Source organism: Spinacia oleracea, chromosome 6 (genome assembly GCF_020520425.1).
Source record: "Spinacia oleracea cultivar Varoflay chromosome 6, BTI_SOV_V1, whole genome shotgun sequence".
In the NCBI taxonomy this organism is placed as follows: domain Eukaryota; kingdom Viridiplantae; phylum Streptophyta; class Magnoliopsida; order Caryophyllales; family Amaranthaceae; genus Spinacia; species Spinacia oleracea.
The window spans coordinates 24736096-24761573 of NC_079492.1; the positions used below are offsets into that span (position 1 = coordinate 24736096).

The following is a 25478-nucleotide window of genomic DNA, read 5'->3' on the forward strand; positions in this document are numbered from 1 at the left end:
AAGACCGAGTAGTGGCAAAATTGAGCCGTAAAGACTAGCTCAAAACCATGAAAGATGATGACCACGAGACAATGGTCCGTCTAAGCACGTTGTCAACCCACATTCAGGTTGCAACTAAATCCGAGCATCCCTCGAAAGAAAATAAATTCTTCAAAAAACAAAAACAGGGTTCGCCCACCCTCAGCGGGCGGGGTCTGCGTCACTAGCCGCGCAGGTCCTCAGTTTTCGAAAAATAGAATCTTCAAAAAATAAATGAAACAGGCTCGCCATCTTCAGCCGGCGGGGTCTACGTCACAAACCACGTAGGTCCATATTTTCAAAAAGCACAAACAAATTTCAAAATAGATTCGTCCACTTCTATCGGACGGGGTGTCCACCCTTAGCGGACAGGTTCGCCATCTTCAGTCGGCGGGGTCTACGTCACAAACCACGTAGGTCCTTATTTTTAAAACATCAAAACAGATTCGTCCACTTCTATCGGACGGGGCGTCCACCCTCAGCGGACAGGCTCGCCATCTTCAGCTGGCGGGGTCTGCGTCACTAACCGCGCAAGTCCTTAGTCGCTGCAGCGATAACTTTTTCGGTTTTCCCTTTTTCCAAAAATTAAAGGATTGGTTTTCCGTTTTTCCAAAAAAGAACGATGTGCTGGATTTTCCTTTGTTTTACGTCCCATAAAACAAGGGGGTTTTCTCGTTTAGCTAGCCCTGAAAATGAGAATCTTTAAAAACATTTTTACCTCGTGATTGGGCTTGGCCAGGCCCAATTACACTTTATAGCTTTGATTTCGAAAACATCTGTAGCTACTCCCAATGACAAAGTGAGGGAGTTTCTACGCTTCTTTTGATACTTCCAATGAAAAAGTGAGGGAGTTTCTATACTATCCGTTGACAAATCCCAATGACACGTGAGGGATATGTCGACACTTCAAGTGATGACCCTTAAGTCAAATGTTATCACTCGGGGGCTCGTGAGACCCTCGCAAAAGCAGGTCACCATGACTTGTGTGGCGCACTCCGTCTAATACTTTGACCATCGTCTTACTCCAAGACTCAGTCAAAGGAGGGGCTAACTGTAGACACCTACTTTTGTCCACATTCCCGAAAGGGAAGGTTCGATGATGAGAACATAATCTCCACTTGACAACGCATCTCCTATAAAATAACGAATCTCAATTCCCCTTTTCATTTCACCCGAAACCTACTATTTATAGAAACCTGCTATTTATGGAAACCTGCTATTTATGGAAACCTGCTAAAAATAGTAACTACCATAATGGGTAGTTGTTAAAAGTGGAAAGTCATAAAAGATAGAAACCTGTCAGAATTAGGTGTTGCACTCCAACATAAATCCTAAATGAGATAGAAATTGCGAGAGAATCCTGTTCCTAATACGATTCGAAAATAAGAGTTACGTATTAATTAAAATCCTAACGAGCCTAGAGTTCGTAACGGGCCCAGGTGCATTCCATCATAAAATTAATACGCACTAAAAGACTCGACTAAGTCTCATACACTCCGGATTCTAAGAGTCCGAATCTGACAAAGAAACGGCCCAAACATCAATTTCAACGCCCAGCCCTGGGCGCTGAAATTGCCTGGATCCTATTCTCAACGCCCAGAGCTGGGCGCCGAAATCTTTGACGCCCAGACCTGGGCGCTGAAAATACTTGGGACGTGTTCTTTCCTAATTCCTCGTGGATTAGAGTTCTACAATTCTATCTTTCCACGAACTCTTTTCTATAAATAGGGCCCTAAGTTCGACGTGAAAAGAACACAACACACAATTATTATTCTGAGTATTGACTCTAAACCCCTAAGCCTAATCCTCACGCTGCAAAACTGATCACGCGTTCTGTCACAATCGATCCATAAATCGAACAGAACGTATCCTGTCCCATAACTTGAGATTCGTTAAATAAAAGGAGAAATAGCAAAGTCAAAGTGGTTAGTTTTCTGAGAACCGTGACGCACCTCTCAAGGGTGCGTCGTAATGTGTCCCTTTTCCATGATTTAATTGCTTTCCTCGCCCTTTTATGAACTGTTAAACTAATTAAAACTGATTGTTCTATCACGCCTAATAAAGATAATATGTTGGGAAATTGGATTATCATGCTAGGTCCCTTAAAACAATCTAAATCAGAAAATCGCGTTCGATCTAGTACTATATGTTGCATATTGTTAAAATCAACTCAGATTAGTTTAATAGTCAACGCATGTCCCTTCAATTATTTATGCTGAGCTAGTAAGGATATCCTGCCTCTGGAGTTATCGAAGAGCGAGTACTCCTCTTAGTAGTTACAGTCCCCCGAACCCACAATCTCTACCTTGCGGGTGTATGTTGAGAGATCCCCACACCAGGGATCACAAGGGAACCTACGGCCGCCGTGGTCAAACATAATTGCACTCCCTTTATGTCACGATAACCGGGTTTTGTCAGCTTTTCTCATTGTCGTTAAAAAACTGAATGGCGACTCCTATATTACTAGTCAATTGGGTGTAAACTCACAGGAAATCCAATTACACTTGATTTGACAAAAAGAAACGTCACACCCACGAGGGACAAGGTCACGCATTTGCCTCGTGCTTTTTCGACCCCCTCACACTTGGAAAGATGCAAAAACATATAAAATTATTGCTCGCATCAAGTTAGAAGCTAGGATGCAGAATAGTAATTGTTGTGATTGTAACATTTATGTATTTTCTCTAAATCTGTGGTATGCATATCTATTTTATCGTTGATGTCATATAACTGATTATTAATGATATTTTTCTTCCCCATCACAAAAAAAACATATTATTTCCAACAAGAATTTCAACAATTACAATTTTTTTGAAATTGATATTTATAATATATGTTGTCAGGTATGCAGTACGGAGCATAAGACAAATAAAACTTCTAATCACCCTCTTTAAATTACTGAGCAAAAAGAACAACGACAATTATTTTAGGAACGGGGAGTAGCTTTAAAAAAATAAACTCAGCAAAAAATCGGTTTATTTGACCAAGTACAAGTTTTAAAAAGTTTACTGAATAAGTTGAGCACAACCAAATTTTTGTGGAAGTGAATCTCTATATTAAATATATTACACACGGTGTATAAATGCTTAGATGTAGCAAATACTCCCTCCGTCGCTTTTTGTTTTTTACATTTGGTATTCTGCACGCGTTTTAACGACTAATTAATGTGGATTGAGATTCCTCTATTTTGTTATTTAAACAAGGCAAATTATGTTATAATGTTTTCACTTTTATCAAAAATCTGATATTGGGAAAATGAGAAAAAGTTAATGTCCCAATGGAAAAGTGTGATAAATTAAATGACCCAATGAATTTAATTGGTTAAAATAATCATTGAACACAAATTTTCATAGAATATTAAAGCATTTATGTGATATAATATAAAAGGAAATGTCAAGAAAATTTTGGGACACCCAAAATTAAAACGTAAAGAACAAAAAGAGAAAGAGGGAGTAATGTTTTTATCCCCTTTGATCATTTAATGGACCCTGTCATGTACATTGCGCTCACATGCTCTGCACAAATGAGTATACGAGGAAAAAATGCGCAAATTTTATGATGTACCCGGGTACAGACAAAGTTGGTTGTACACCAGAGTTGGCTGTACACCCATCTAAAACGAACATTTACTATTTTAGAAATAAACATTTATTTATTTATTTGGAAATGAACATTTATTATTTTGTAAATGAACATTTATTTATTTATTTGGAAATGAACATTTATCAACTCATTCGAATATGAACGTTTATCTAATTATTTGGCAATCCTCATTTATTCAACCAATTTAGAAATGAACATTTATCTACTGATTGTGAAATGATTAGTTAATAATTTTAAAATGAACTTAGTTATTGCATTATTATGTTATTACTTTGAACATATACACTAGTGGAAAAACAATCATTTGCATCACCACATTTGCCTCGCACATTTAAACATGTGACGCAATTGACAGTTTTAAGCATTAAAATTATTCATTTGCGTCGCAGAATTACTAATCTGCGACGCAGATGACTCTAAAATGTCTCAAGAGTCATTTGCGTCGCAAATTAGTAATAATGCGACGCAAAGTATTACCTCCTTTACGTCGCAGAATTACTAATCTGCGACGCAGATGATTCTAAGAATCATCTGCGTCGCAGATTAGTAATTCTGCGACGCAAAGGTGGTAAAATTTCGGTTTCTTTAATGTTTTTAATTTGGTGCGACGCAGACTACCTGCTCCTATTCCCTTTCTCTCTCATATTCTATCATAGATTTCCTGCCTCCCCTGTACAACTCTTTCTCTCTCGAATTTTCCAGATCTCCATTGTTAAAACTCCAAAGCTTCTCTGTCTCTCCTTCAGAATCAGTATCGAGCTTTCCCTTCAAAGTCTCCTCTCACCAAATCATCCCAATCTCTCAAATTTGTTTTAAAATTCAAGCTTAGCGAATACGAAGGAGGCAAACCCAAATCTGAAACCGATGACTTCTTCAGCCGGATTTCAAGCCGCGTTCTCTGCAAACTACGGCTCTGAGGTGGATGACTCGGTGGCGACTCATCTTAGGTGCGGTGTAAGTGGGGCTGAGTTTTGGGGGCATTCTGTTGAGTCTGAAGGAAATAATGCCCTTGGTCCAAGTATGCATTCTATGTTAAGTCTAATAAGTGCGGTTCAGTATTAATTAACAAGTTAATAATTCAATGAGATCAAGTGAGCTGAATGCCTAGCTAGAGGCCGCTTCAGTTCAAGTGGAATTAATGATATTAATCCACAGCTTACTCTTGACTGAACCCGTAGGGTCACACAAATAGTACGTAAACGGATCAAGTATTTAATGGCATTAAATACTCTATCTATGGATATTTGGAATTGACGGATCTTGGTTTCAGTGGGAGCTGAGATCGTCACAAGCAAGAAATGAATACTCCGGAAACGATGATATTGCCGGAAACGGAAATATGGATCGTATCGGAAATATAAATATTATCCAAGTCGTAGATGTTGCCGGAAACGGAAACATGGTACGTATCGGAAAATATTATCGGAAATGGAAATATTGCCGGAATCGGAAATATTGCCGGAAACGGAAATATTGTCAGAATCGGAAATATTATCGGAATCGGAAAATAATTCCGGAAACGGAAATATTAAATATTTGTTCGAAACGGAAATTGATTCCGGAATCGGAAATATTAAATATTGTTCGTATCGGAAATGAATTCCGGAACCGGGAATTTAATCGGAAGCGTATCGTACGAATAAGCATCGGACGAGGCCTGCCGGACGAGGGCCCAGCACGAAGCCAGGCCATCGCCCAGCAAGCCAAGCGCGCCACACGAACAGCCAAGGCCACGCCAGGCCCAGCGCAAGGCCAGGCCTAGCAGGCCATGGCAGCGCGCGCAGCGATGGGCTGCGAGCTGTGCTGCTGCTCGCGTGGGCTTGCGGCTCGCGTGGGCCGAGCGGCCGTGTGGGCTGTGCGCGGGCATGGCCTGCACGCTCGTGGGTCATGCTCGTGTAGAGTTTGTGTTCACATACGAAACCTAAATTGTATAGGATTTTTTTGATTATTAAATTCCTAATCCTAAAAGGATAAAATTAATTAGTTAGAGTCCTACTAGGATTCTAGTTTAACTAATTAGAATCCTAATAGGATTTCAGTTCCTTTTTCATACCTCTATAAATAAGGGCCTAGGGTCATTATTTGCAGAGACGATTGAAGTATTCGTAGGGTAAGTTTTTGAAATAAAATTAACCATACACTTGCAAACACTAGCCGAAATTCCTAGTAACCTTAAGGGCGATTCTAGTTGGTCTAACTTGAGGCGGATCCGGACGTACTATGGACTATCTACGGAGGGACGACATTTGGAGTCCTAAAGACTTGTTCTTGTTCGGTTCGGGCGCAGCTAGGGAAGGCACGCTACTACATGTATGCATCAATTCTATGCTAAATGATTATGTGAATATAATATGCTTTCCTGGCTTTATGGTTTTTCCGCATGATTTATGAATTGTCATATGTATAATAACCTAACAGTGGTATCAGAGCCTCTTATTATTTTCATAATCTAAATTGCATAAACATGGTTAAATATTACAAATTTGCAAGAATTAAAAAGGGGTGATTAATTTTCGTAATTGTTAATTAATTGCAAATTGCGTTTATTTAATTATACGTACGCAGTTTTTCGGCAGTTTCTTCGTTACTCATCCAAATCGAGTGATTTTTGTGTCAATTCCGCATGTAAAATAGTATTTTTCGGCCGAACCCAGAATTCTCAAATTCGAAGCCTAACTATGACTTTTCGGAGGTTTTAGTTTTTCGAATGCAAAATTTCGTAAATTTAAGATGTTAAATTAAATATTTGCGATTCTTGTTGATAAATCTTGAATTTTTGATTGACCTACTGTATATGTTTAACAAGTTTGAATGCCTAGCCTTGTTAATTATGCAATCTAATTTGTAATTATGATTAATTTGTTGAAAATTGGAATAATTTAGAATTAATTTGATTTTCATAATTAGTTATAATTTAATTAGATACCTATGATTAAAAACCACCATAAAAATTGTAAATTTATGTTAAATTTTAAATATTTATGACCTAGACTTGAATCCATGTTAATCGGAAATCAATTAAATAATAAATTTTCGATTTTTCGCCCTAAAATTATGAAATTAATATTATTTATTAATTTGTCATTAATTTTGAATATAAATTTTTAATTTTTTATGCGATTCGCTCATATAACTTGCACGCACAAAGCAATGGACGCTACGTGTTACCCTTAAGGGGTGTTGTATAATGCGGGCATGCGACGACGAGCTAGGGAGCTCGTCGCCCATGCGGTACGAATGCAGCGAGCAAGGGCATGGTGCACGAGCACAAGGTAGCAGCCCTGCCTTGTGTCGTGGGCTGTGAGCAATGGGCGCATGGGCAAGGGCGAGAGCAAGGAGCGAGCAGTCGCGTGTGGGCAGCAAGCGTGCTGCGCCAGAGCGCGCACTGCCTCGCGCAAGCATGCGGAGCCTCGCGCGCAGCGAGCGCTAGTGTGCGTGCGACGAGCGCTGCGCCCAGCGATGGCGTGCAGCGTGCTTGTTGCGACGTGCGACGAGCGCTGCGCCCAGCGATGGGCTGCGGCAGCATGCTTGTTGCGTCGAGCGCTGGCGCGCGCAGCGAGCACTGGCTCGCGTGTTCGATTGATGCCTTGCGGTGGGGAGCAGCAGCGATGCGACGCAGCGCATGGGCTGCGCGCACATGGCCAACGATGGCTGTGTGCGTGTGGCCCATGGGCGTGCGTTGCGTGGGGTTGTTGCGTTGCGATTAGATCGTTTTGAAATTTTAATTTGAAATTTTCAGTTTACGTAATTTTAATTAATTTTAAAATTAATAATTTAAATTATTTTCTTGGATTTTAATTTTGAATATTGTAATTATAATAAATTTTATTTATTCTAATTATTTTACTAAAATTAAAATCATGAATTAATTTAAATACGACTGAAATTAAATTAAATTTATGGATTCAATTATAAATTTATATGAGCTTTAAATTTTAATTAAATTTGTATGTTTCCGGTTAGACTAGAAATACATTTTTATGTTTAAAATTAGTAAAGCATATGAATTTATTGGTTTAAGTGGGAGCCCTTTTTAGTCATAAACTCTTGATTAGGTCTACAAATCCTTAAGGTTAAAACAACTTGATTAGAATTAATAAGGACTGAATAATTTGTAGATTATTGGTGCCCTTGATTAATTGCTGCAAATGTTTATGTGATGCATAATGTGTTTTACTAACCAGCTATGTGGGCCATTCATGATAATGAATGGGTGAATGGTATATATTGTATATGTACTGTTTTGCAGGTTATGAAGTGACTAGTATGGCCCAAATAGGATAGAAAATATGGTCTGCGTACCATTAATTTGAATGTAATTGGTCTAAAGTACCAAAGTTGTTTTTCAATTCAAATATGGTCTGCGTACCATCAAATAGTTGTAATTAGTTTTAATTATAGCTTATCCTATTTGAAGAAAATGGTGCCTCCCACGGAGATTTTCAAGACAGACTTTGAAGTTAAAGCTTCAAGATGAAGTCAGGCCATACTAGATCACATTTATCTTATGCATATTTTAAGTTATTTATTGCTTTTAAATATGTCTTCAAATGCATGAGATCAAAGCTTGATTATGTTGCATGATTAAGGATTTTAGTTCACTTAAAATCTAACCAACATAGTAAGAGCCTTAAGTTCCAAACTTGAAAATTGAGTTAAAAGGTGCCATGCCAAAATATACACTTGCTTGGATATCCTTTACATCAATCTAGTAATAGTTTTCGCTCAGCGAGGTGTTACTTATTGGTCCTAAAGGGGCAAGGTACACAAATAATTGTGAGTACATGTTAGTTTTGGTGAAACTCAACGATATAAGTAAGGAGTCCTTTTATGTCGTGGCAAAATCGATAGGTTTACCTAATAAGTTCTTAGACGTACATATCAACCAAGAATAGTTTCTAGACTATTAGCAAAAGGCTTTTGCTTACCTAAGATGTTTTAGGATTAAGTCGACAAACTGTGCTTAGTTCTTCAATGATTTTAGGATCTTGGAATCATTTTATTCACACCTGTCGGAACACATAACTTGAATAAAATGCTTAATGAACATTGAATTATGCATGTATGCTAGAATTTAAGTTTATTAAGAGAAACTGTGAATGGTTATTTATTTGTTTATTCTTTTCAATTGTAGTTTTAAATATGGCAAACAACAATTCATTCAACATTCGATCAATTCTCGAAAAGGAGAAGTTGAGCGGGAAAAACTTCCTTGACTGGCAAAGGAACTTGCAAATAGTTCTTATGCAGGAAGAAAAGGAGTATGTCCTAGAAGAGGCGATGCCCGAAGCCGCAGGCGACGGGGTCACTCAGGCAGCCCTCAATCGTTGGATTGATGCCAACAAGGATGTGAAATGTCTAATGCTCGCCACCATGAGTGCAGATCTGCAGAAAACGTTCATCAACTCAGATGCTTTCACAATCATCAGTGAGTTGAAGAACATGTTCCAAGATCTGGCTCGAGTCGAAAGATTCGAGACTCATAGGCAAATTCTTGAGACCAAGCTTAAGAAAGGCGAGCCTGTAAGTCCACATGTTCTCAAAATGATTAGACTCATTGAGAATATGAGTCGGCTGGATCAGCAATTTTCTCAGGAAATGGCTATAGACACCATCCTCCATTCTCTTCATATCGGGTATGATCAGTTCAAGCTGAACTACAGTATGAATAGTCTGGATAAAACGCTCACTAAGCTTCACGGTATGCTGAAGACCGCTGAAAAGACGCTCAAAAGTGATAAGCAGGATGTGCTTATGGTGCGTGGGGGCAAGTTCAAGAAATCTGGAAAGAAGAGGAATGCTAAGAAAGGTGACAACAAGGCCAGCCCAACTAAGCAAACTGGCGCCAAATCTGTAAAGAGGAAGGTCAGTCAACCCACTTCTGAATCCGAATGCTTCCACTGCAAGAAGAAGGGGCATTGGAAGAGAGATTGCTTGAAGCTAAAGGAAGATCAGAAGAACGGAACAGTCGTTCCATCTTCATGTATTTTCGTTATAGACTGTATACTTGCTAATTCAACTTCTTGGGTATTAGATACAGGTTGTGGTTCACACTTATGTTCCAATCCACAGGGACTAAGAAGAAGTAGAATGTTAAGCAAGGGTGAAGTCGACCTACGAGTGGGAAATGGAGCACGAATTGCTGCATTAGCTGTAGGAACTTATTATTTGTCGTTGCCCTCCGGGCTAGTTTTGGAACTGGAAGAGTGTTTCCATGTTCCAAGTCTTACTAAAAACATCATTTCTGTTTCTTGCTTAGATGCTAAGGGATTTTCCTTTTTAATAAAAGACAATAGTTGTTCGTTTTATTTTAAAAAGATGTTTTATGGATCTGCTAGATTAGTCAATGGACTTTATTTATTAGATCACGACAAACAAGTATATAACATAAATACCAAAAAGGCCAAAAAGGATGATTCAGATCTCACCTATCTGTGGCATTGTCGATTAGGCCATATAAACTTGAAACGCTTAGAAAGACTTCAAAAGGAAGGAATTCTAGAACCATTTGACTTAGAGGATTATGGTAAATGCGAATCATGTTTACTTGGCAAAATAACAAAGCAACCTTTCTCTAAAGTTGGAGAAAGAGCAAATGAACTATTGGGTTTAATCCATACAGATGTATGTGGACCAATGAGTACAAATGCTAGAGGTGGTTTCAGCTACTTTATCACTTTCACTTATGACTTAGTAGATCTGGTTATGTCTACCTAATGAAGCATAAGTCTGAATCCTTTAACAAATTCAAGGAATTTCAGAGTGAAGTAGAGAATCAATTAGGCAAGAAGATTAAGGCACTGCGGTCTGACAGAGGCGGTGAATATCTGAGCTATGAATTTGATGACCATCTGAAAGAATGTGGAATTCTATCAGAATTGACTCCTCCTGGAACACCACAATGGAACGGTGTGTCGGAACGGAGGAACAGAACCTTGCTAGACATGGTCAGGTCAATGATGGGTCAGGCCAAACTTCCATTAGAATTTTGGGGACATGCACTAAATACAGCTGCACTCACTATAAATAGAGCTCCGTCTAAAGCTGTCGAAAAGACTCCATATGAGTTATGGTTTGGAAAGCCTCCAAATGTGTCTTTTCTTAAGATTTGGGGATGTGAAGTATACGTCAAACGATTAATTTCAGACAAACTTCATCCAAAATCTGACAAATGTATCCTTGTGGGCTATCCAAAGGAAACAAAAGGGTATTACTTCTACAATACATCTGAGAACAAGGTGTTTGTTGCTCGAGATGGTGTCTTTTTGGAGAAAGATCACATTTCCAAAATGACAAGTGGGAGAAAAGTAGACCTCGAAGAAATTCGAGTCGAACAACAAACTCTAGAGAATGCTCAAGATGACATTCAGGATGAAACTCAGAGATCTTTAGAAGAATCTGGTGAGAATCATGGTCAATCTAGAAATGTTACCCCGCGTAGATCGCAAAGATATAGATCTCAACCGGAAAGGTACTTAGGTATTTTGACGAACGAGAGCTATGACGTTCTATTACTTGAAAGTGATGAACCTGCGACTTACAAACAAGCTATGACGAGCCCTAGCTCCAAGCAATGGCAAGAAGCCATGCAATCTGAATTAGACTCCATGTCTGAAAACCAAGTATGGGATTTGGTCGATTTTCCAGATGGCTACCAAGCCATTGGAAGCAAATGGGTTTTCAAACTGAAAAAGTACAAGGATGGGAAACTTGAAGTTTTCAAAGCTAGATTGGTTGCGAAAGGTTACAGGCAAGTCCACGGTGTGGATTACGATGAAACCTTTTCACCAGTTGCAATGCTAAAGTCTATTCGGATAATGTTAGCAATCGCTGCATATTACGATTACGAAATATGGCAGATGGATGTCAAAACTGCTTTCTTAAACGGCGTTTTAACAGAAACTGTGTTTATGACACAGCCTGAAGGTTTTGAGGATCCAAAGAATGCTAAAAAGGTATGCAAGCTAAAGAAGTCAATCTACGGATGGAAGCAGGCATCCAGGAGCTGGAATATACGTTTTGATGAAGCAGTCAGTGACTTTGGTTTTATCAAGAACGCAGACGAATCTTGTGTATACAAGAAGTTCAGTGGGAGCAAAATTGCTTTCCTAGTATTATATGTCGACGACATATTACTTATCGGAAATGACATTCCTATGTTGAACTCTGTCAAGATTTGGCTTGGGAAATGTTTTTCGATGAAAGATCTAGGAGAAGCACAGTACATATTGGGCATCAAGATTTACAGAGATAGATCTAAAAAGATGATTGGACTTAGTCAAAGCACTTATATCAATAAGGTGCTTGATAGGTTCAAGATGGCAGAATCCAAGCGAGGCTACCTACCCATGTCTCATGGAATAACTCTAAGCAAGACTCAGTGCCCAAAAACACTTGATGAGCGTAGACGAATGAATGGGATTCCATATGCATCATTGATTGGTTCAATAATGTATGCTATGATATGTACACGCCCGGATGTTGCGTACGCACTCAGTGCTACGAGCAGATACCAGTCAGACCCAGGAGAGGCGCATTGGACTGCTGCCAAGAATATTCTGAAGTACCTGAAAAGGCACAAAGATGACTTCCTGGTCTATGGTGGAGATGATGAATTAATTGTTAAAGGTTATACGGACGCAAGTTTCCAAACCGACAAAGATGATTTCAGATCACAGTCTGGGTTTGTCTTCTGCCTCAACGGAGGTGCAGTAAGCTGGAAAAGTGCTAAGCAAAGCACCATTGCGGATTCTACAACTGAAGCGGAGTACATTGCTGCACATGAAGCAGCAAAGGAAGCTATATGGCTAAGGAAGTTCATAGGTGAACTTGGTGTAGTCCCCTCCATTAAAGGACCAATAGCCCTGTATTGTGATAATAACGGAGCTATTGCACAGGCAAAGGAGCCTAGACACCACCGGAGAGTCAAGCATGTACTTCGTAGATTTCACCTTCTACGAGAGTTCGATGAAAGAAAGGAAGTCGAAATAAGAAAAATTGGAACTGATGACAACATATCAGATCCATTGACTAAACCTCTGCCGCAGGCGAAGCACAACTCGCACACTGCAGCTATGGGAATCAAGCATATTGGAGAATGGCTTTGATATCCTTGTTTAATGTTTTAAAGTTTTAGAGTTTAAATCTTTGTAAAACATTATTGGTTAATCATTCACAATAAATGAAGAGAATTCATTTTTCCATTTAATTTGTGGTTTATTAAATGATGAGTCCCTTCAATTTGGCGATATATTCAAGATAGACTGTCAGGACCAGTCCTGTGACTAAGAAATGTCTATCAAGTGAACTTGAATGTCAAAGGTTGAAAATGGTCCCTAGTCGGAGTTTTCTATAAAATTGGACGCATAGAAAACGTTAGACATTAGAATGCAAGATGACTAGTAGTTCTGTTTCTTGAACTATGTGGACATGGCAATGTCATAATCATTTGCATAGATACTTACTTTGGGAAGACTAGTATCGGACAAGACCTATGAAACTTTACTGTAAGAGATGAAAATCTGTCATAAGTAAATTTCATTAAAATTATTAGACACTAAATCCTCAATACCTGAGTGATTTGAGATTACTTGTTTGAGAACTGGTTGCTTTGACGTTGACCAACCGTCGCACCATAAAAGGAGGCTATAAAGGCAACGCTCAGGTAATCACCTATCAAACGAAGTCTAATCTCAAGATCGCAAGATTGGGATTGTCCTCCCATAAATCGGGATGAGATGCTTAAAAGTTGTACAAGGCCACTCGGAGAGCTAGAAACTGTGAAATGCATGGCCGTGCTCGGATGAATCATAGGCTATGATTATCTGTTTATTTGATCAGTTGAACTCTGAAATCGAGGAACACCTCTGGACATAATAAGGATGACAACTCTTACCTTATGTTCAAGAGCAAGCATCGAGCGACAAAGGAATTAGGAAATGCACACTTGTCCCTAAGGACAAGTGGGAGACTGAAGGAAATAATGCCCTTGGTCCAAGTATGCATTCTATGTTAAGTCTAATAAGTGCGGTTCAGTATTAATTAACAAGTTAATAATTCAGTGAGATCTAGTGAGCTGAATGCCTAGCTAGAGGCCGCTTTAGTTCAAGTGGAATTAATGATATTAATCCACAGCTTACTCTTGACTGAACCCGTAGGGTCACACAAATAGTACGTAAACGGATCAAGTATTTAATGGCATTAAATACTCTATCTATGGATATTCGGAATTGACGGATCTTGGTTTCAGTGGGAGCTGAGATCGTCACAAGCAAGAAATGAATACTCCGGAAACGATGATATTGCCGGAAACGGAAATATGGATCGTATCGGAAAATATTATCGGAAATGGAAATATTGCCGGAATCGGAAATATTGCCGGAAACGGAAATATTGTCAGAATCGGAAATATTATCGGAATCGAAAAATAATTCCGGAAACGGAAATATTAAATATTTGTTCGAAACGGAAATTGATTCCGGAATCGGAAATATTAAATATTGTTCGTATCGGAAATGAATTCCGGAACCGGGAATTTAATCGGAAGTGTAGCGTACGAATAAGCATCGGACGAGGCCTGCCGGACGAGGGCCCAGCGCGAAGCCAGGCCATCGTCCAGCAAGCCAAGCGCGCCACACGAACAGCCAAGGCCACGCCAGGCCCAGCGCAAGGCCAGGCCCAGCAGGCCATGGCAGCGCGCGCAGCGATGGGCTGCGAGCTGTGCTGCTGCTCGCGTGGGCTTGCGGCTCGCGTGGGCCGAGCGGCCGTGTGGGCTGTGCGCGGGCATGGCCTGCACGCTCGTGGGTCATGCTCGTGTAGAGTTTGTGTTCACATACGAAACCTAAATTGTATAGGATTTGTTTGATGATTAAATTCCTAATCCTAAAAGGATAAAATTAATTAGTTAGAGTCCTACTAGGATTCTAGTTTAACTAATTAGTATCCTAATAGGATTCCAGTTCCTTTTCCATACCTCTATAAATAAGGGCCTAGGGTCATTATTTGCAGAGACGATTGAAGTATTCGTAGGGTAAGTTTTTGAAATAAAATTAACCATACACTTGCAAACACTAGCCGAAATTCCTAGTAACCTTAAGGGCGATTCTAGTTGGTCTAACTTGAGGCGGATCCGGACGTACTGTGGACTATCTACGGAGGGACGACATTTGGAGTCCTAAAGACTTGTTCTTGTTCGGTTCGGGCGCAGCTAGGGAAGGCACGCTACAACATGTATGCATCAATTCTATGCTAAATGATTATGTGAATATAATATGCTTTCCTGGCTTTATGGTTTTTCCGCATGATTTATGAATTGTCATATGTATCATAACCTAACAGAGTTGACTCAGACCGAGTTGGTCCCGAGTTACACCGGTACATGCCTTCAAATTGCAGAAAAGTGGAGAGAGAAAGAGGGATGTAGCTGGGTTTTCGAAACAGTGAAATCTGCAAGTGTCCTCTTCATCCGCGAGCTCCCATTCCAGCATATTGTCCGTGAAATTTCTCAGGATTTCAAGGTAATTAAGTAAAATTTAAATAAAATTTGGAAATTTGATTTCAGTAATTTAATTGTTTCTTGATTTGATTTCAAGAAATTAGGTTTGAATCTTCATACTTCGATTGATTTATTTCCATGATTTGTGTCATTGGAGGTGTTAAATTAGGTTTGAGTTGCCTAATAGATCCGATTGGTTCAGCTTCATGGTCAGGTACTCAAACTGTCTTTGTATGGTCCTGAACTTGATTAATTAACAAGAAAATTAGAATCTAAAACTGACTGGTTGTTTAATTGGTGATCTCCATTAAGTTGTTGAAAAATGATGAAGCTGCATATGATTAAGTTGTTTCATATTGGTTGTTTAATTTGTGCGTTGGTTTTACTTTTGTTCAAAAAAACTGAGAAAGTGTGTTGACTGGGTTACATTGTAGTATTATTGATATTGAAAGCTCGCCTATGCAGGTGAATTAAGCTGTGAGATTGAACATGATGGGAAGGTTCATCTGCAAGGAGTTGTAACAGGGGGGAGCTAGCTAAAATGAATCCTTTTTTTTTGGTGTTATGTTCTCACCAACCCCGTTCCAATCTTTGAATTTTCTCTGAAAATTTAAGCTATAACTAAAATGGTAGGAAGAGGGAAGACATGCCCTAGGTTCTGGTTTTCAGTAGTAAGCCTGGTTTTCAGTTTCCGGTGTGTTTTATTGCTCGATTTACCTTTTCCTATCGTCATTAAGTGCCTCGTTGCAGAGGTATTTTTTCCCCTCTTACCTTCATTTCCATGTTAATCTAATTTTGTGGTTTTTTTATGTTGATTTGGGTGAAACGAGGGCTTTGATTATGTTGTTGTCTTTATACTTTAATCAAAGAATGTTTTTAAGGGGGTTGATTGATGGGTATAGTGTATCAATTCTATTTCAGATTGGATAAGGCTTTGAAGAATGTCAGATTGGTTAATGTTATATATTGGTAGATTGATGGTCAATGTAGCATTGTTGTAGCATTGTTTTTGCCCCGTCTAGCTTCACTCAAACTTCTTTTATAACATTTCTTTCTGTGTGCAGCCTGGACAAAGTTCAAAGCATCAATGTCAGATGACGTTGCTAGAATCTAGTATCCCAGGAGCATCAACATCAGCCTTTATGCGTCTTCAAAGAGACCGGCAGATTCAGCAAAGATTGTTGCAGCGGCAGCAGAAACAACAATAGCAACAGCAACAGCTTCCCGCATCAGGTGCGTTGATGACACATGCCCAAACTACTTCCCAGCTACCTGCATCATCTTCTGTGCAGAATGCTTCCCAGATTCAATCACTAACTGCTTTTCAGCCGAATTCATCCTAATTGCTCTCAGGCTCCCGCTGATGCAATTTCTTCTTCTTTATCTTCCTCTCTTTTTTTTCCTATTAATTTTTTTTTTAATAACTGTGGCTTTCGAGAATTACGAGCACATGTTTTCTTTTGTGTAGTTGTGTTTGCTTGCTTGATGGTTTTACTTGATGATCCTCTATATAGGTAGAGTATTACGAGCATATGAATATTCTGAGAACTTTCAAGTAGGGTGGGTTAGTGGGTTACTGTTGGTGTTTTTTTTTTATTTTTGTTAATTGCTTGTTCTGCGTATACTCAGTGTTGTTTATTCTGCGTATATTAAGTACCTGTCATTATTTGTTCTGCATATTGTTAAATAAATGTTGTGAGATGCATGGGTAGTGCGTTGCATTTGTGGCTGCTTTGTGTGAACAGCTTATATGTGCTCCCGTTATGCGTTAATGCTCTCTCTTGACTTTTCTTCTCACATGTCTGCCTTGTTTGCTTTTGTCTGCTGAGGCTGAAGCTGTTCCCACAAAGACTGCTCTATGGAGAGGAGCTTAGGAGGCAACACCAAGCTGAACTTGCTGGTGGAGGTGCAGGGGTGGGAGATAATCTCTCAGCAAGGAGATCTTCAGTATTTTACTTTACTTTTGGTCTGAATTGTGTACTTAATATAAATTGTTAGATTCCCGTATTTGTAAGATTCATAATGGTTATTGTCCTTATGTTTTAAGCCTTATCTTGTAATGAGTTGACCATTTTACTATAGATATACATATATAGGAACATATTTTTTTTAACAAAATCTAAAGTCATTTGTGTCGCACTTTAGCTAAACTGCGACGTAAAGGACTTTTTTTTTAACATATTGAAAAGTCATTTGCGTCGCACTTTAGCTAATCTGCGACGCAAATGACCTTTTTTTTAACATGCCAAAAAGTCATTTGCGTCGCAGATTAGTTAAACTGCGACGCAAATGACTTTTTGGCATGTTAAAAAAAAGGTCATTTGCGTCGCAGGTTAACTAATCTGCGACACAAATGACTCTTATTTGCGTCGCCCAAAAGCGCGACGCAAATGACTTTTTTCATTTGCGTCGCAGCCAGTTGCGTCGCACCAATTTGCGACGCAAATGAGCTTAAATGACCGACGCAAATGACCGTTTTTCCACTAGTGATATTTACATATATGAACAATTAAAACATGTCAAATAACATCTTTTACCAAATAATTGAATATTTTACGCATCGCCTATGTAAGTTTGTACTTGAATTACAAGATATTGGTAGAAACCATCCACTTATTTTTCAATATCTTCAATCTTGAATCTTGCTTTTGATGTAGTCTCGAGTTCTTATAATTTTGATTGTGTGTATGAAGTGTGATTTGAACACAATATTTGACTTTCACAGTTTCAATATCCTCATTGTTGGAGGCTGAAAATAAAAATAGTAAGTAATTTGATATGATGATACAATTAATTTAAAAATGAACATTTACGTACTGATTTGAAAATGATGAGCATGCAAAGAAAACAAATAGGTTAAGAAGATACAACGGTTTATAATAGAACAAGAAAGAACTAAGAATACAAAAGGTATGAACAAAATAAACAAAAAGTATGAACAAATTCATTATGAACATTAACCAGATGATTATCATGAACATACAAATAAACAAGAAAGACCAAACAATTCAACAAAAAAGAACAAACAATATAAAAAAGAACATAAAATTTCAGAAGAAATAACAAACAATACAACAATTATGAATAATTTTATGATGAATTCTGAAAAACAACATGAAAGAAAAAATAATACACTAAGAAAGAACAAACAATACAAAAAAAAAAAACAATACAGGCGCTTGTAAAACCATAAAAGATCAATGAAGAGTTTAATTTCATTACGAACATTAATCAGATGATTATTATGAACAAACAAATAAATAAGAAAGAACAAATAATTCAACAAAAAAGAACAAACAACATAAAAAAGAACATAAAATTTCAGAAGAAATAACAAACAATACAACAATAATGAACAATTTTATAATGAATTTAAAAAACAATATGAAAGAACAAACAGTATAACAAGAAAGAACAAATAATATAGACGCGTCGCTTTTTGACGGGGGTATAGTCAGAACTGATTGTACCCGGTACAACAGTTAGGGGTTAGAATAAATGTGAGAGGATACGCATAGAACTAGAATCAGCTAGGTGCACTTTTAAATCCAGTTAAGTCAACTCCACATTTTTATTTAATTTTTCTCTAACAATTTTTTTTCTTCTGATTGTCAATAACTAGACATTTGAAAATGGTCAATATTGTCAATTCATTAGCAGCCATATAAATATGATTTCTCATTTAAGTAGTTGAACAAGACTTTTGGTTAATATTCCGTACTTTTTTAATCAAAGCAATAATTATAAGGGTAATCAAAGGCGTCTGTGACCACGATTCATCTAATTTGAATATCATGATCCAAACTTATATTCATTAATTTATTTTGGTAAATAAATCATGTTCCAAATCTATACCTAGTATTTAAAAATCTAAATCATAATTACATCACTAACATATGTTACCTTTTCCATTATTTTCCTCCTTTTTTCCCTTTTGTTTCCTTTCCTTTTTTTTGTTTGACTCATTTTAATGTTAATTCAATCAATCCCACTTGCATGGACTAGGGTGTTTTTGTAAATTAACGTGAACCGGGTAATTCGCGTCTTCTATTATAGAAACTATAGGTTCTGTAAAGTAACTATATTTTCAGAATAGTAACTATATTTTCAGAATAGTAACTTTGAAAAAATAATAATAAAATAATCATTTCGATAAGAATAATTATCATATATATCCAAAGAGTAACTATATCATATAGAAATGTAATTTTAACCGTAAAACAATTACTATAAAAATAAGAATAATTATATATTCATTCTTGCAGACAAAAGAGTATATTATAGAAACTATTGGTTCTGTAAAGTAGCTATATCTTCAGAATAGTAACTATAAAAAAAATATAGTCATTTCGATAAGAATAAATATTCTATCCAAAGAGTAACTATATCATATAGAAAAATAATTTTAGCTGTAGAACAATTACTATAAAAATAAGAATAATTATATATATTCATTCTTGCAGACAAAATAGTAAACTATAGAAACTATAGGTTCTGTAAAGTAACTATATCTTCAAAATAGTAACTATGAAAATAATAATAATATATTCATTTTGATAAGAATAATTATTCTATCCAAAGAGTAACTATATCATATAGAAAAGTAACTTTAGTTGTAGAACAATTACTATATTATATAATAAACAATATGATATATAGATTGTAACACCCCCGATATACTGACTATAAATAAATAAGAATTATATATATACTTTACAAAAATATTGCGGAAGCTTATAACTAGATCGGAGGTATCACCGCCACACTTGATCACATTGTCAAGTGCTAAGGCTTACAAAACTCAAACTATTACAATTCAATTACTAGGTGATCTATTTACAACTATACAACTGTTATAAAAGACTAAACGGTAAAACTTGAGCTCCTTTAACTTCTAACTGCAATCCTTCACGATCAATCTGCTTCAGTCATCTTGACTGCTCACCATAGAGGACAAATTCCAAAAGGATCGTCGTAGGGCCACCATAAGAAAAAGACATGGCCGCAAACACACATAGCAAATAAAAACACACGTCAGCAAAAGCTGAGTAATCACCTGTTTCAAACAGAAACATACTAATATAGAATAATAAAGGCTCATATAAACAATGTAGTATGAAACTACATTTCAAGTATGATCCCAAAGATGAAACTAACTCCAAACTCTATAAATACTATAAGTCTTCTCTTCAGTTGAACCTCAAATATATTTAATATGATCCTTTCGTCCACTAAACTTACTTCAACCAATAGGTGCCATGTTTGCTCTTTGTTTTATACCTAGCCTTGGACATGGGTAATTCGAATAAAATAAACCAACAAGTATAAAAACTTGAAACTCTCAATAGCTACTAGAAAGACTCTCTGAGTCAAGGCCACTTTTGGACCAAATCCCACTTTGGAGATATAAAGAAAATAATAAATATTGTATCTTGCTCCTCTACTAATGGTTATTATCTCATTACCAACATGCCAAGGACTAAGGTCTATAACGCTGAGCCTCAAACCAAAAATATGATAATTTATCAACCTTCTCATAATTTGTTGAATATACCCACAATGGATTTCAAAAAAAACTTATCAATAATGGCACAAGATCCCAAAATCATATACGGAGTAACTCATTCTATAATAATTTCACTCCTCTACTGCAGTAAACTAGTACCCAAATATAACTATCTATCAATCCTATAATATGATACGATCAAGCTTAATTATAATACTAGTATTGAATTTCCCAATACAAACACGAAAACCATGCTAATAACTGAATTTGTATATCCATCTGCGAATATAATCTACAAGAAATAACACTTGAAATTTGCTACTACTATTAACTAATTTATATAACCACTGTGATCTAATACGATCAAGCATAGCAAAAAGTAATTATAAAGCCACGTAAAGCAATTACAACACGCAACTACAATAATGGTAATATAATGACGTGAATACATATAAACACATAAACATCAAGTAGTTTACTATTTCAATATAACTGAGCTTAATTACAACTAGCTAATGGCCTAATATAGACTAGCATCTCAAAGGGACAAGGGTGATTACCTTCTCGGGAAACAAAAGTAAAAATAATCATGATAGCAGCCAAGAAACGAATTGATCGACAACATTCTTGGTCGCAAAAACCCAGAGCGATTTGCTGCTTGTTAATTTGGTTGGGTGATAATGATTATCAAGCATATATATGAAGATCATGGGGTATATATCCATGGTTTACGCAAATGGAGAAATAGGTGATGATGATAATTTGCATAACCAAGTAAACATTTTGTATATGAGCAGCGCAAGAGAGTATAAAGAAAAACAACGGCAAAGCTTTCAAAAATAATTAGGGTTAACGGGTTATATATAGGTGCTCGTAATAAGAGTCCTACTAATTTTAAAATAGCGTTTTTAAACTTTTCAAAAATATTAAAAGAGACTAAATAAAATGGAAAATGATTTAATAATACTTATAACTTCTTTTTGTTCCAAAAAAATATATTTTACGAAATCATAAAATATTGGGTATTACATAGATGCTTTAGAGGTCATATATATATTAACTTTTGCTATTATATAGTTAAGTAACAGTAATTACAACTCCTGAACAGTAATAAAGAAAACATTTACCACTTGGTTAGTTGTTTTAGCTACGACATTCTAATTATTTGCATCTATTAAATAAACCAGGTTAAAATCAAATTTTTTTGAACTAAAAAATACTAATCGACACGTCCACGTCTCTTTTTTCTAACAGCACGTCCTCTCCTTCTTCTACCACGTCCTTGCTTTCCGTTGTTGTCAGGTTTTTCTTCTTCTCTTGCTTTGTTTTCCTTGCAAAATTTATTCTTTGCACGATTCAATTCTGGGTCATCATCTTTGTATTTCTGAATCAATAATATTTAAACTAAGTTAATGATTTAACATTTAAATATGAAAAAATAACATAGTAACTATGTATAACATGAAGGAAATATTGCCCTTGGTCCAAGTATGCATTCTATGTTAAGTCTAATAAATGCGGTTCAGTATTAATTGACAAGTTAATAATTCAGTGAGATCAAGTGAGCTGAATGCCTAGCTAGAGGCCGCTTCAGTTCAAGTGGAATTAATGATATTAATCCACAGCTTACTCTTGACTGAACCCGTAGGGTCACACAAATAGTACGTAAACAGATCAAGTATCTAATGGCATTAGATACTCTATCTATGAATATTCGGAACCGACGGATCTTGGTTTCAGTGGGAGCTAAGATCGTCACAGGCAAGAAATGAATACTCCGGAAACGATGATATTGCCGGAAACGGAAATATGGATCGTATCGGAAATATAAATATTATCCAAGTCGTAGATGTTGCCGGAAACGGAAACATGGTACGTGTCGGAAAATATTATCGGAAATGGAAATATTGCCAGAATCGGAAATATTGCCGGAAACGGAAATATTGTCAGAATCGGAAATATTACCGGAATCGGAAAATAATTCCGGAAACGGAAATATTAAATATTTGTTCGAAACGGAAATTAATTCCGGATTCGGAAATATTAAATATTGTTCGTATCGGAAATGAATTCCGGAATCGGAAAATTTAATCGGAAGCGCATCGTACGAATAAGCATCGGACGAGGCCTGCCGGACGAGGCCCAGCACGAAGCCAGGCCATCGCCCAGCAAGCCAAGCGCACCGCACAAACAGCAAGGCCAGGCCCAGCAGGCTGCGCGCAGCGCGCACAACGCGCACAGCACGCGCAGCGCACAGCGCGCGCGGGCGCTGAGTGGGCTGCTGCTCGCGCGCACGCATGAGGCCCATCGTGGCTGTCGTGCGTGTGTGTGCAAGTGTTTGTGTTCGTGCACGTTTCCTAAAACATGCAGAGTTCGGTTGATGATTAAATTCCTAATTCTATTTGATAAATTAATTAAATTAGAGTTCTTGTAGGATTCTAGGTTTGATTAATTTGTATCTGAATAAGATTTCGATTCCCTTTCCATACCGCTATAAATATGAGGCTAGGGCTCACAATTTATAACACGAGTTTCAAAGTATTCAAAGTGAGTTTTTGAGAGAAAAATTCAGCCACACATCTTGCTCAAAAGTGCCGAAAATTCTAGTACCTTAAGGGCGATTCTAGTTGGTCAATCTTAAGGCGGATCCGGACGTGCTGTGGACTATCTACGGAGGGACGACACTTGGAGTCCTAAAGACTTGTTCTTGTTCGGTTCGGGCGCAGCTAGGGAAGGCACGCAACAAAGAGTATGCATCTATTCTATGCTAAATGATTATGTGTAAATAATATGTTTTCCTGGGTTTATGGTTTTTTCCGCATGATTTATGAATTGTCATATGTATCATAACCTAACAGTGGTATCACGAGCCCCTTATTATTTTCATAATCTAAATTGCATGAACATGGTTAAATATTACAAATTTGCAAGAATTAAAAGGGGTGATTAATTTTCGTAATTGTTAATTAATTGCAAATTGCGTTTATTTAATTATACGTACGCAGTTTTTCGGCAGTTTCTTCGTTACTCATCCGAATTGAGTGATTTTTGTGTCAATTCCGCATGTAAAAGGCATTCTAAAATTTTGACAAAAATAGTTTTTTTCTGCCGAACCCAGAATTCTCAAATTCGAAGCCTAACTATGACTTTTCGAAGGTTTTAGTTTTTCGAATGCAAAATTTCGTAAATTTAAGATGTTAAATTAAATATTTGCGATTCTTGTTGATAAATCTTGAATTTTTGATTGACCTACTGCATATGTTTAACAAGTTTGAATGTCTAGTCTTGTTAATTATGCAATCTAATTATTAATTATGATTAATTTGTTGAAAATTAGAATAATTTAGAATTAATTTGATTTTCATAATTAATTGTAATTTAATTAGAAACCTATGATTAAAAACCACCATAAAAATTGTAAATTTACGATAAATTTTAAATTTTTATGACCTAGACTTGAATCCATATCAATCGGAAATCAATTGGATAATAAATTTTCGATTTTTCGCCCTAAAATTATGAAATTAATATTATTTATTAATTTGTCATTAATTTTAAATATAAATTTTAAATTTTTATGCGATTCGTTCATATAACTTGCACGCACGAAGCAATGGACGCTTCGTGTTACCCTTAAGGGGTGTTGTATAATGCGGGCATGCGACGACGAGCAAGGGAGCTCGTCGCCCGTGCGGCACGAATGCAATGAGCAAGGGCGTAGTGCACGAGCACAAGGCAGCAGCCCTGCCTTGTGTCGTGTGCCACGAGCAATGAACGAATGGGCATGGGCGAAGTAGCGAGCCAAGGCAGTCGCGTGTGGGCAGCAAGCGAGCTGCGCCACAACGCGCGCTGCCTCGCACAAGAGCGCGCAGCCTCGCGCGCAGCGAGCGCAAGCTCGCGTGCCACGAGCGCTGCGCCCAGCATTGCTCGCGCGCAAAGCGAGCGATGTCGCGCGCCCAGCGAGCGATGTCGCGCGCCCAGCGAGCGATGTCGCGCGCCCAGCGAGCGATGTCGCGCGCCCAGCGAGCGATGTCGCGCGCCCAGCGAGCGATGGCTCGCGCGCCCAGCGAGCAATGCCGCGCGCCCAGCGAGCGATGTCGCGCGCCCAGCGAGCGATGGCTCGCGCGCCCAGCGAGCGATGTCGCGCGCCCAGCGAGCGATGTCGCGCGCGCGCACTGCGAGCGATAGCTCTCGTGCGATGAGCGCTGGCGCGCGCAGCGAGCACCAATGCGTGCGGAGGCTTGCGATAGGGAAGCAGCAGCTATGCGACGAGCGCATGGGCTGCGCGCACATGGCCAGCAATGGCTGTGTGCGTACGGCCCATGGGCGTGCAACGCGTAGGGTGTTTGCATTACGATTAGATCGTTTTGAATGTTTAATTTGAAAATTTCAGTTCACGTAATTTTAATTAATTTTAAAATTAATAATTTGAATTATTTTCTTGGATTTTAATTTTGAATATTATAATTATAATAAATGTTATTTATTCTAATTATTTTACTAAAATTAAAATCATGAATTAATTTAAATACGACTGAAATTAAATTAAATTTTTGGATTCAATTATAAATTGATATGAGCTTTAAATTTTAATTAAATTTGTATGTTTCCGGTTGGACTAGAAATACATTTTTATGTTTAAAATTGGTAAAGCATGTGAATTTATTGGTTTAAGTGGGAGCGCTTTTTAGTCATAAACTCTTGATTAGGTCTACAAATCCTTAAGGTTAAAACAACTTGATTAGAATTAATAAGGACTGAATAATTGGTAGATTATTGGTGCCCTTGATTAATTGCTGCAAATGTTTACGTGATGCATAATGTGTTTTACTAACCAGCTATGTGGGCCATTCATGA

At 37.6% G+C, this 25478-nt stretch overlaps 1 long non-coding RNA gene across 1 annotated transcript; it reads left to right on the top strand.

Annotated features, from left to right (window-relative positions):
* Window positions 1-14994: 14994 nt before the first annotated feature.
* LOC110802461 (uncharacterized) lies at window positions 14995-16509 on the top strand. Its single transcript, XR_002537184.2, has 3 exons — window positions 14995-15137; window positions 15581-15867; window positions 16180-16509. It is a non-coding gene; the product is annotated as an uncharacterized lncRNA (long non-coding RNA).
* The last annotated feature ends 8969 nt before the right edge of the window (window positions 16510-25478 follow it).